Genomic DNA, 10,525 nt, shown 5'->3' on the forward strand with positions numbered 1-10,525 from the left:
TTCTACCATTTCATTTGACATGGTTTTGAGAACTTTTTGAAGACCCTCCATATCGTATGGATCTTTAGCGATTTTCTTCTTTGAATCATCTTTGAAATAGACCTTTTTTGATTTTCTGTCTTCAAAGTAGCTTTCTTTTCCAAAGTGATGATACCTTTTTCCACAACAATTGCCTCTTTCATGTTTTCTACTAGAGTAGGTTTTCCAGCTCTATCTATAAAGATAGTTATGTTTGAAGGTAAATCTGTTATATACCATTCACTTCTAATGTGTTCACTAGGCTTAGAGGCAGTTGGTATCTTATTTAAGAGTTTATTAAACCTAAAATTGAATTCTTTTATAGGTTCTTTGGAATCTTGCTACAGATCTGTCATCACCGTATTTAGTCAAGAACTGTTCTTGAAAAATATTCCAACTGGTAATGGATCCTGATGGTAAAGAAAAATACCAAGATCTAGCTGATCCTCGTAAGGTGTAAGGGAAAAGCCTAACGACCACATCTTCTTCTGTAACTCCCTTTAAATTAACTGACAACATAAATTTGTTAATATGTTCATCTGCTGGTATGCTTGCATCTGGATTAAATTTTGGCAACCATTTTTCAGGGTGTGCTGGCAATGGATGCAAAGGTACAAGCATAGTGACTGCACCAGGACTACTCCATGGGTTTTGTGCCATTGTTAAGTTAGTAGTAGATGATAATGCCGATGAGGTTCCAGATGGTTGGGAAGAGGCAGATATTGAGATTCCAGAAAGTTGCGAGGCTGATGTTGAAGTTCCAATTCCCTGTTGAACGACAATTTGTAATGGGGGAGTGGATGGTTGATTTTGCAATGGAGAAGATGAAATGGAGGATGATGATGAGATGGTTTCACTATTAGATCCTTCAGTTTTTTTCCTTGCCCTTTTCCTTTTAGGTAAAGGTAATTCAGTAGGTTCAATACCAACCTTTTCACTCTGAAGTTTGGTGAGGGGGTGAGAAGGAATGAATTGCAAAGTCACACTGCCTTGAGATACCTCAGATTTCTGTGGTGTTATTGAGAAGCCTTGAAGTTTAGGGATGAGAGACTATACTTCAGGAGATTTAGTACTTAATATATCTAAGATATGTTGGGGTTGAGCAGTGGTAGTTGCCTCCTCTTCTGCTTGTTTGAAGACTGGAGTTCCAACATGCAAAGGAGAAGTCGGAGGTGAGGAGGAAGGAAATTTACTCTCAGAATGGGTTGTATGTTTGGGTTTTCTCGTCATTCACATTTCATGCCCTCCTTCTAGCGCCAAAAATTTTGATGCCTCAAAAATCGCTGCATCAACATCGGGGAAAACCAGCCAGTCCGGATCTTAAAGGAAACTCCTTTTTTGTTTGATGTGGTGGCTCCGATTGGATATAATGGGACCAGTTTCCCAATGATTTGTAAATAGGATGCATAAGTGATTGATCTTCTATTATCTAATGGTAATGATGGATGATTTATTCTAATATGAAATACTATAAACAACTAATCTATCCCGGGCAATTTCCACTTTAGTGCAATTTTTGATGATCTGTATCTACAAGTAGGCATGTAGATGACTCCACTTATAACTAAAGACATTAATTCATATGATAATTACTTTATTCAAGTAGTTGAACAAAGTAATAATTAAAACATTATTACACTTTCTTCATATATCATTGACATAGATACGATTGAAAGAATAACATTTCTTAAATATTCAATAGTGATAAATAAATGGACTACTGTTAAAACACATACATATATCAAATGATAGTGATAATTGAATAAATGCCAATTCATATAAAAGAATGGAGCAAAGACATAGATAATAGTACCATATGTAATTGGAATCCCCTTCGATATTAATCGCATTCAGATCCCGTCTTTCAACTTAGAAATACTCTCACAAAAAGCAATAGTGCATATCTCATCAAAGTATTCTTCATCAAAGTTCAGAATATAGGTCCAGTCTTCATAAAAAATATATATCGGAAGCACAATAGTGCAACTCTCGATCCAAGTTTTGATACAAAAATTGAGGACCCTTTCCATAACAATGAAAGTGTCTATAAATACTTATTAACTAACTAACTATGAAATAAAAATTCTTTGAGGTGGTATAACCAAATCATGAAAATCTCATTGAAATAGACATGCTTGCAGTCGGTAGAACAATTCATTGTTTTGGCCGATTATCCTTTGGCTTGAGCTGGCATATAGCAAGCATTGGTTGAAATTCTAGAGGGTGACTCATACGTGAATGCAGTAGGGCTGAATACATAGCATCATTAATTTCAGGAATCATGTAGCCGGTTGCATTGGTTAAACATTTCATTGTTGCCTTTTGACTATGCGGTTTAACTAGGAAGAACCAAAAGGTGTCCCAAGTTAAACTTTGGATGCCCGCGATTAATCTCTCATTCTTTTCCAATTCCTGTTTGCATGTCTGCTCCAATGCTTTAGCCGATGGCAGTTTACCTGGAGTGTATTCTGAAATCAAATTAGAGAGATAAAGTGTATCATTAATTAACTCAATCAAATTACCAATCGCCGATCTACATCTTGAAGTTTCCCTCTCCACTTTCATCAATTGGGATTGCCATTCTAGGAACAGAATTTCCTTATGTGATTCCAGAATTTGAGGCAGATTTGTAGCTTGTCCTTCCTTGGTTTCTTACCAAGAAAGAAACTCTGTTAATGTCTCATCGACCTGCTCCAAATTTTTCCTTGCATCAACCAATTTATCAATCATTGATGAAAAAATTTCACAGAGGGGCTGAGCAAGAGAAATATTATGACATAACAAATTCAATTGATTAATCAATGCCTTATTGATCTGGAGAGCTTCTGACTTAAACTCTGCTCCTTGAGGAAAACCTTTAAATCTTTCTATTTGTTGTGATAGTTGAGTGATTTGTTCATCTTTTGTTTTTGCTCATCTGTTCATTCATTGTCTTTAGCTTGGCTAATGCTAGGAATAATTCTTTTTGTTTCTGAACTAAACTTTGGTCTATCCTCTGCTTCTCCTTGAGCAATTGCTCATTTAGCTGGTATTTTAATTGTTGTTGCGCTGCTAACTACTGTTCTAACTGCTCTATCCTCTCCTGCCTTTCAGATACTTGTGCTTCCAGTGAAACAATTGTTTGGTATTTTTCTTTAAGTAAATTGCTGACTTCCAATGCTTTATCCATAGTATCTGCCGAATACGCCCCGACATATTAAGAGAGTTTTGTAAGGTCTTCAGAAGGATTGAATTCCTCTCTTCATACCACATTAGCCATCTCCATCTGTGCAGGTAAAAGAGAAGATTGATCAAGCTTTCTCTTTTTCCTTTGTCTTTTTACTACAACCCTATGCTTAGGGTTGTAGAAGACATCTAAAGGTGGTATTTCTTCTACATGTAGAATGATTTCATCAGATGGATTTTCTGGAATTATCTCCATATCATTTTGAGTGATGGGTGGGTCACTAGTTCCTTCAATTGGAACTTTATTAGTTGCTATATTATGACCAGTTGTCACTTCAGGCGTGTTAAATCCCTATAAGTTCTTAGTATTGCTGATAATAGAATCGAACTGTTGCCACTCTTTAAGTAGTTTGGGATCAATCTGAGTATCTGTATCCATGAGTTGACTATGTTTTCCCTGTTCCTATTCTTGTTCTGACATCTTCTCTTTCTCGGAGACCTTTTCCACATTGGAGGTCTTACCAGTAACTATTTGTTCAGCCTCACCAGATGACTAGATTGTAGGAGGTGTGGCTAAGTGGTCTAAAGGTAGAGTTTTCAACTTCTACTCTCTAAGCCTATTAAACATCTCTAGCCTTTCATCTTGATATTTGATTCTAGCCAATTCTTTAACTTGGAATAATGATTCAGATGAGGCAATATATCATCGAATATATCATCTTCGTGATCAAATTTAGCAAGTTTGGCTTGGTCAAGAACATTATAGGCAACTTTTTTGGGATCATACTTCCTGTTAGGAATTGTGGCAAGATTTAGTGTTTGCATTTTTTTCCGTCTCCTTCTCTGCGTGCTTGTAATCATGAACAGTGAAAATGCCACACCGTAATGGGAATGTAGCCCATACCCATTTCTTGGAATTTTTAAGGGTTTTAGATGTCCCATCTACCATTATTTGATAGGCTAATTCCCGAGCTAACAGTTTATCGGGCACATACAGGGGAAGGACATGGGGTTTAGTAAGGCTACCAAAAAGCCTTATATAAGTAAATTGTTCCTCCTCAAACCAACTGCCTGCTGCTGTCAAATCTGTTTCTGCCTCCGGGGATATCCTACGAGTAGGTTTATTGAAAATAGAGTAATAAACATGAAAAATAAAACCATTGCATATTTTATACAGATGATTCTTATAATTAGCCTTCCATAACTGCTCATGATATATATGGATTGGTTTAGGGTTTGCGGGGTTCCATCTCCACCCGAACAATGGAAATTCAGAATTAAAACAAACAGTATCCATAATGAATGCACTATAATAGTATGGGGGAATGGTCCTAGTAGTATAATATACATTTGATCTATACTCTAGCATTGCTGTGGCTAGTTTATCAGACAAAATATTGGCCCAATCCATCACATAGCCATTGATTGCAACCTCCATTAGAGGGACCATTTCTATAGTAAATTTAGCAGAATCATGTATTCCCCACATTCTACACATCATAGCTCCGACATAGCAGTAAGGATAAGCCAGTGAGCCTACAGAGTACTTACCCAATGACTCATGTTTTTGCTTCTCAGGAAAATGTTTCCAATGCTTAATCGGAGCTGACTCTGATTCGTTTTCCTTTGCAAAGGCTTCTAGAAATGCTTTGTTGTACCACTTCTCCAGCTCGGGTAAGTGATACATTTTCCTTAGATCATCAGGTTGAAATGAGCCGAATATCCTCCCGTCAGTTGTCCAAAAGGTTCTGTTTAACTAGGATTTTCTCCACCACCCATCTCACCACATCCGTATATGGTAGGACTTTAGCTCGCGTTGCTATTCTGTGAAGAAAGGAGCATGCCAATTCTTTAAGAGTTCCTTCAGAATTATTAGTTGAATCGGCTGTGGCCTCTTCTGATAATTCTTTGGACTCTTCTACTTCAATTAGATTATAGATACTCTCCCAGCTAGTGTTTCCTAGTCCGAGACACATCGTATCTGATATTAATCCCTTTTTACTTCATCCTGGATCTTTCACTGGAGGAGCTGTTGTCGTAGACTTCTTTGATTTCTTTCCCTTTTCTTCAGATTTCCGTTTTCGGAGAAATTCTACACAAGCAGTTGCAAATCGTGATATAGAGAAATGATATTACAGGCCAATATGATAATGAAAGAGTTACGTCGATTGGCAGGTGATAATGAAATATAGTGAAGATTACCACTGATAAAATCTAAATGAAAGATCTACCCTTAACTGCTTCATTGAATAGTCATTTATCCTGTCAATCGTGGTAAATAAGGTCTTAAATGCCCATCATGTTGCTCATATGCCGAATGATTTATTCAAGCGTGCCTTAGATTTCTTTGATGGATGATCAGTGATAAATCGCAAATCAGCGATCGGAAATGTCAAGGGAAAGGCTTTAACACTTGCTTTAAATATCTCCGATCACCGAAAGGTGATACAATGCATGCAAACCATTTTAAATGTATTTTCAAGATGTGCATCTAATTAATATATCGCAATCGAGAATGGGCTCATGGTTTATTATTTTGTCAATGTGCTTTCGCCGATTGCTGATTGTGATATGCTTTATCGCATCGGAGGTTTTGAGCATGCCTTTGTTCATATGTTGGCTTATTGTTGTCATTGTTGATTTGTCGATTGTGATATGCTTTATCGCATCGGAGGAATTAAGGGACTCCATTATATTCTGTTTGGCATTTGGCTTCTTGGATTTCCCAATTGCGATTGCCTTTTCGGATTGGAGAGAATGGATAAATTTGTTTGTGGCTTTGTGTATGTTTCCTTTGTTATTGTGATATGTGATCTTCAGATTGCTTTATCGCAATAACGAAGAGTTTTATAATATTTTTTAAAAGTCACACTTTATTTTCATTCAAAAGGATTTTAAAATCATTCATTTACCTTAAGCCTTTTAATAAGGGTTTTTCCTTATGATGGGTTAATACCAATTTTATTTATGAACACACAAATCTTATCTAATTTGATTTAAAGGGACCCATTTCTTATTTAAATTTTATGTAAATATTTTTTAAGAAATGGGTGGTTGTTGTATAACACAATAGTACTTCAACAGTGTCTCAGGTGAGTCTAATGAAATTCCTAGAATCAAAGCTCTTTTCCTAAATTCTTGGGTGTAACCTTGTACACTTTGCCCTTTCAATTGGCGAAGATTTTGCTAGCTCATCATGGCTTGCTACATGTAAGCTAGTGGATAGAACGACTTTTTGATTGCAGAAACAAATTCACTCTAGACAGAAAGAATCTTATGATGTTTCTTCATGTAAGCTTGTGTCCTGCGTTCCCACCATACCAATGCAGTGCCTTCGAGCCGTAGGCTGGCCAGCTGAATCTTACTCTTGTCTGAGTCAATACTCTGCACTCTGCAATAAACATCAATTTTTCTGATCCAATTATCCAACTTCTCTATATTCAACTCTCCATCATATATTGGTAAATCAAATTTAACATCTAATTTAATCAAAGATGTCTTCCTTTTATGTTCAGGGCTATTAGGAGGCGTGAGAAATTTTTCTTCTTTCTCTTTTCCTTTTGAGTGGTCATGGAGGAGAGACTCTTCTTCTCCTTTATCTTGTTTGGAGCCTGATGAATCTTCATCTTTATGTTTCCTGAAGTCCCTATATATTTCCTCTACCATGGACCTCATGGCCAGGAAACTATCTATAAATTGAGGGTCTGGCCCCAAGGGACTTTCCTTTGACATTTTCTTTTGAGGATAGAATCTTCCAATATTCGGGTTAATCTCAACCAACTCTCTTTCTCTTAATTTAAGCTTTGATCTAGTTAGCATTCAACAAAATCCAGCACAAGTTTGTCTAACCTTAACAACCTAGAGCTCTGATACCACTTGATCTGAAATCACCCCTTGAATGATCTTTGTTAATTAATGAAGGTATTATAGACTTATGTGCTGGGGTGTGCCTATGTTATTTTATGCAATGGATCGATAAGATTGCGAAATACACAGACACTGAAATAGTAAGAGAACACAGTAAGAAAACATATAAAACACAACAAATTTAATGAGGAGTTCACCCAATCCTCCTGGGCTATGTCTCCTAGTCCAGCCTTCAGTGGTGGCCTTTCTATTGTGTCTTAAAGTAGAGATTTTACAATAAGGAGCTCAATTTGAGTCTCACTTAATAGAAAATGATCAGTAGGATTGTACATGGATTCCCCAAGTCTCTAGAGTACACAGACTCCCCTCACTGAATCTCAATCTCAACTGGTCATAGTGTTATGAGTCCAATTTGGTACTCAATACCTGACCAATATACACACAGGAGTTTCTTGAACCTCTCAAGCCTTCTGGAGTTCACAGACTCTAGGACTCTCTCTGTCTATGTCTGCTCGATGCTGCCTTTGCTCTGCAGGTCAGCTCGACTTCTCTGTTCTCTGCAATTCACTTCTTTCTTGCCTCTCGACTTTCTGCTTCCCTTTCTCTGCCCCTTGCTTTCTCCATCTGTTCATGGATTAAAGCCAATTTGCTCCCTAACTGTTCGTTTCTGCTTCCCGGCTCTCGAGATTGGCTGCCTCTGTCCGTTGGAATTCCCTTGCTCTGCGCCATCATCACTATAACGCTTCACAGAGAGGTGGCCACCTGTTTCCTCATGAACTGAGTGTTAGTTCTCTTTGAACGGTCGTTATTTTCGTTGCTCCAAGATTTTCCGTGAAACTGATTCCTCTACCAACTCATCGGTCATGCCGGATCTCAAATCTTATCCGCCTCAACCTTTTTCCCTGTCAAATCTGGTCACCCATTGGATTGCTTCTCCCCCATTGATCTGGGGCCTCCAGATCCTATGGTCTTCGTCCATATCGTGTGAGTAAGTAGCATGATTGTTAACAGTGTGATGGGAGCAGTTTTCTCTCTCATCCGCTAGACACATGTCCCCCAGTGTATGGCATCATGCGAGACTTGGTCGAACCCGCTTACCACTTGAAGTCCTCCCCATATCCTGTCGGTTTTAGCACGGGACCTGCCTTTTGATAGAATCGGTGATTTCTGTACGGTTTTATGCTTTTCCTCATCACCAAGCACTCAGGGCTTTCCTTCACTGAGAGGGACGCCCTGCGATACGCAATTAGAAACTGCCTCTTTTTTTGGATTTGACCTCCCGTTTGCCAATTTGTGCCAGTGTGTAGTCACCATGGGCCAACGGTCTGCACGCCTTAAACGAGGGTCCTCATTGTTTCGTGCTAACCACAAATTGCCATTGTTCAAAGGTAATTTCTGATAAGCTTCGACATCCATAGTGCTTGTTACACAGTAATTTGTCACTGTCTCCCTGTTAGTCTTCCTACTGTGTCATGAGTTCAAATTAATCATGCTCATGCTCTCTAATGTTGCCAAATGACCCACTTTTCCAAAGTTTTACTATCATCGCGATTGTTGCTAAAATAACCGCGCTGACAGGTGCTTCATAACGGATGGAATGCGCTGCCAGTGCGGAAGCACACGTGTTTTCCGCGCTGGTTGAATTTCTTGAGCCAGCGTGTCTGTTATTCATATCTAATCACGCTGACATGACCTTCCCTGTTATTCAGCTGCGATGTCAGCGCTCCAGTGCAGTTATGGACCCGCGCTGATCCAGTTTGGGCGAGTTTGTTCTAACAGTCGGCCTTCCAGATGACTCCAGACCTGGTTGTTGGCCTTGTAAATGTCGCCCTCCCTTCTTTGGCATGTATGTTTCGTCATTTGAGCCACCTTCCTTGGAGATAAGCTCATCCTCTCACCATTTTTGGAGACTCCTTCTCCTATTTAAGCCTCTACCATTGCCATGAGTAGCTAGTTTGGATAGTTTGGAATTGATAGTGCTTAGAGTGCTGCTGCTAGTGTGTGAATTTGATAGGTAGTTGGTGTGACAAGTGTGGGATTGCTAGAGAGCTCAAGGAAGGTTGTGAAGTGTTTCTTTCTTGTGTAAACTTGTGTGAGAGAGAGTTTTTGTCTTGGGAGATCTACCTCCAAGGGTGAATGCTTAAGAGACTTGCTGGCTGGACCCTCTTGAGAAGGATTCGACGTCAGAATTTTGGTTGTACTCTTCTCTGTTATTTATTAATAATAGATGACTATCATTATGGTTCCACTCTCATTGTTTCATGTTCGATGTTGAGTTATATCTTTTCTGACCGATATAATTGCATCTACTAGATTTTATGCTTGTTTTCGTGTTGTTCTTTGCATGTGCAGGTATCTCATCATGGAGATCGTGTAGATCGTGACCGGCCAAAGCAAAGGAACGAGGGCGACATCTCTTCGACGAACATTAGCGTTGGAATCCAAGTAGGTTCTCACCATCTACTTTTTATTTGCAATTAGGAACTTGCGTGATAGCATTGTGTGATTGTTGCTAGACGCGGTCTGGGCTAGTAGGGATTGTCTCTGTCCGCAGAGAGGATTTACCTCCTTAACAATTTGGCGACTCTGCTGGGGAACTTTCTTTACCTTGTTGTTTGATTTGTAAACTTTGGACGGAGCCTGAAGCACGGCCAGGTAGCCTTCGAAACACTATTGCCTTGCATTAGCGAAGTAGATCAAAGCCACTTCAGTCCATCTCCGGTTTGGTTTACAAACTGAAGAGATTGGAGCTGGCTTTTGTCTTTTTGTGTCCATTTTTGTCCTTGAGTTTGATTTTTGCTCTCTTTTCAAAGATTGGGGATTAGTTCTTTGCTTTTGGATTTCCTGGTTCAGTCTGGGAGGTGCCTTGATTGTTTAAAGAGTGATTACCTTGGTTTGGGAGCTTTTGGCTTGATTGTGCCTGTTTTTTAAGCCTCAGCGCAGTTTATAATAAAACAGTCGTGCTGACATCACATAGCTATTTCTTTGACTTCGTCGTCATCGCGTTTATACACTGAACAGTCGCGACGGTTCTGAAAATCGAACCAGCGCGGTTAAGCCGTGTACTTCCGCACTGACAGCGCTTTGTTGCTACGCGTGGTTTCTGATCAGCGCTTTGTTGCTGTGTATCACCCGCGCTGATACCTGTAGAATTGAATTTTTTCAATTCTGCCTCCTGAGCCCGTTGGTTTGGCTATCCCCTGCTCTTTTCACTTGGTTTATGACTTGATTTCTATTGTCTGAAGATTGAAGCACTTGCTTGGGAAGTTTTGTTGGGCGGATCTTGTCTTTGTGTCTTGTGACCTGGTGTTATCATCCCGATTTCGTTGGATTGGATTTGTTTCGTTACTCATTCACAAATATTCGTTTACTACTTGCCTTTTGCTTTTGCGAAAACCTTCCTCTTTGCTTGCTTTTGCTTGGTTATTTAGGTGATTGTTATTCAACCAGTCTTCGCATTATTTCGATTACTTCT

Source organism: Pinus tabuliformis, chromosome 5_2 (genome assembly GCF_031772625.1).
Source record: "Pinus tabuliformis cultivar Carrire ecotype Pingquan chromosome 5_2, CPIR1, whole genome shotgun sequence".
Classification (NCBI taxonomy): Eukaryota; Viridiplantae; Streptophyta; class Pinopsida; order Pinales; family Pinaceae; genus Pinus; species Pinus tabuliformis.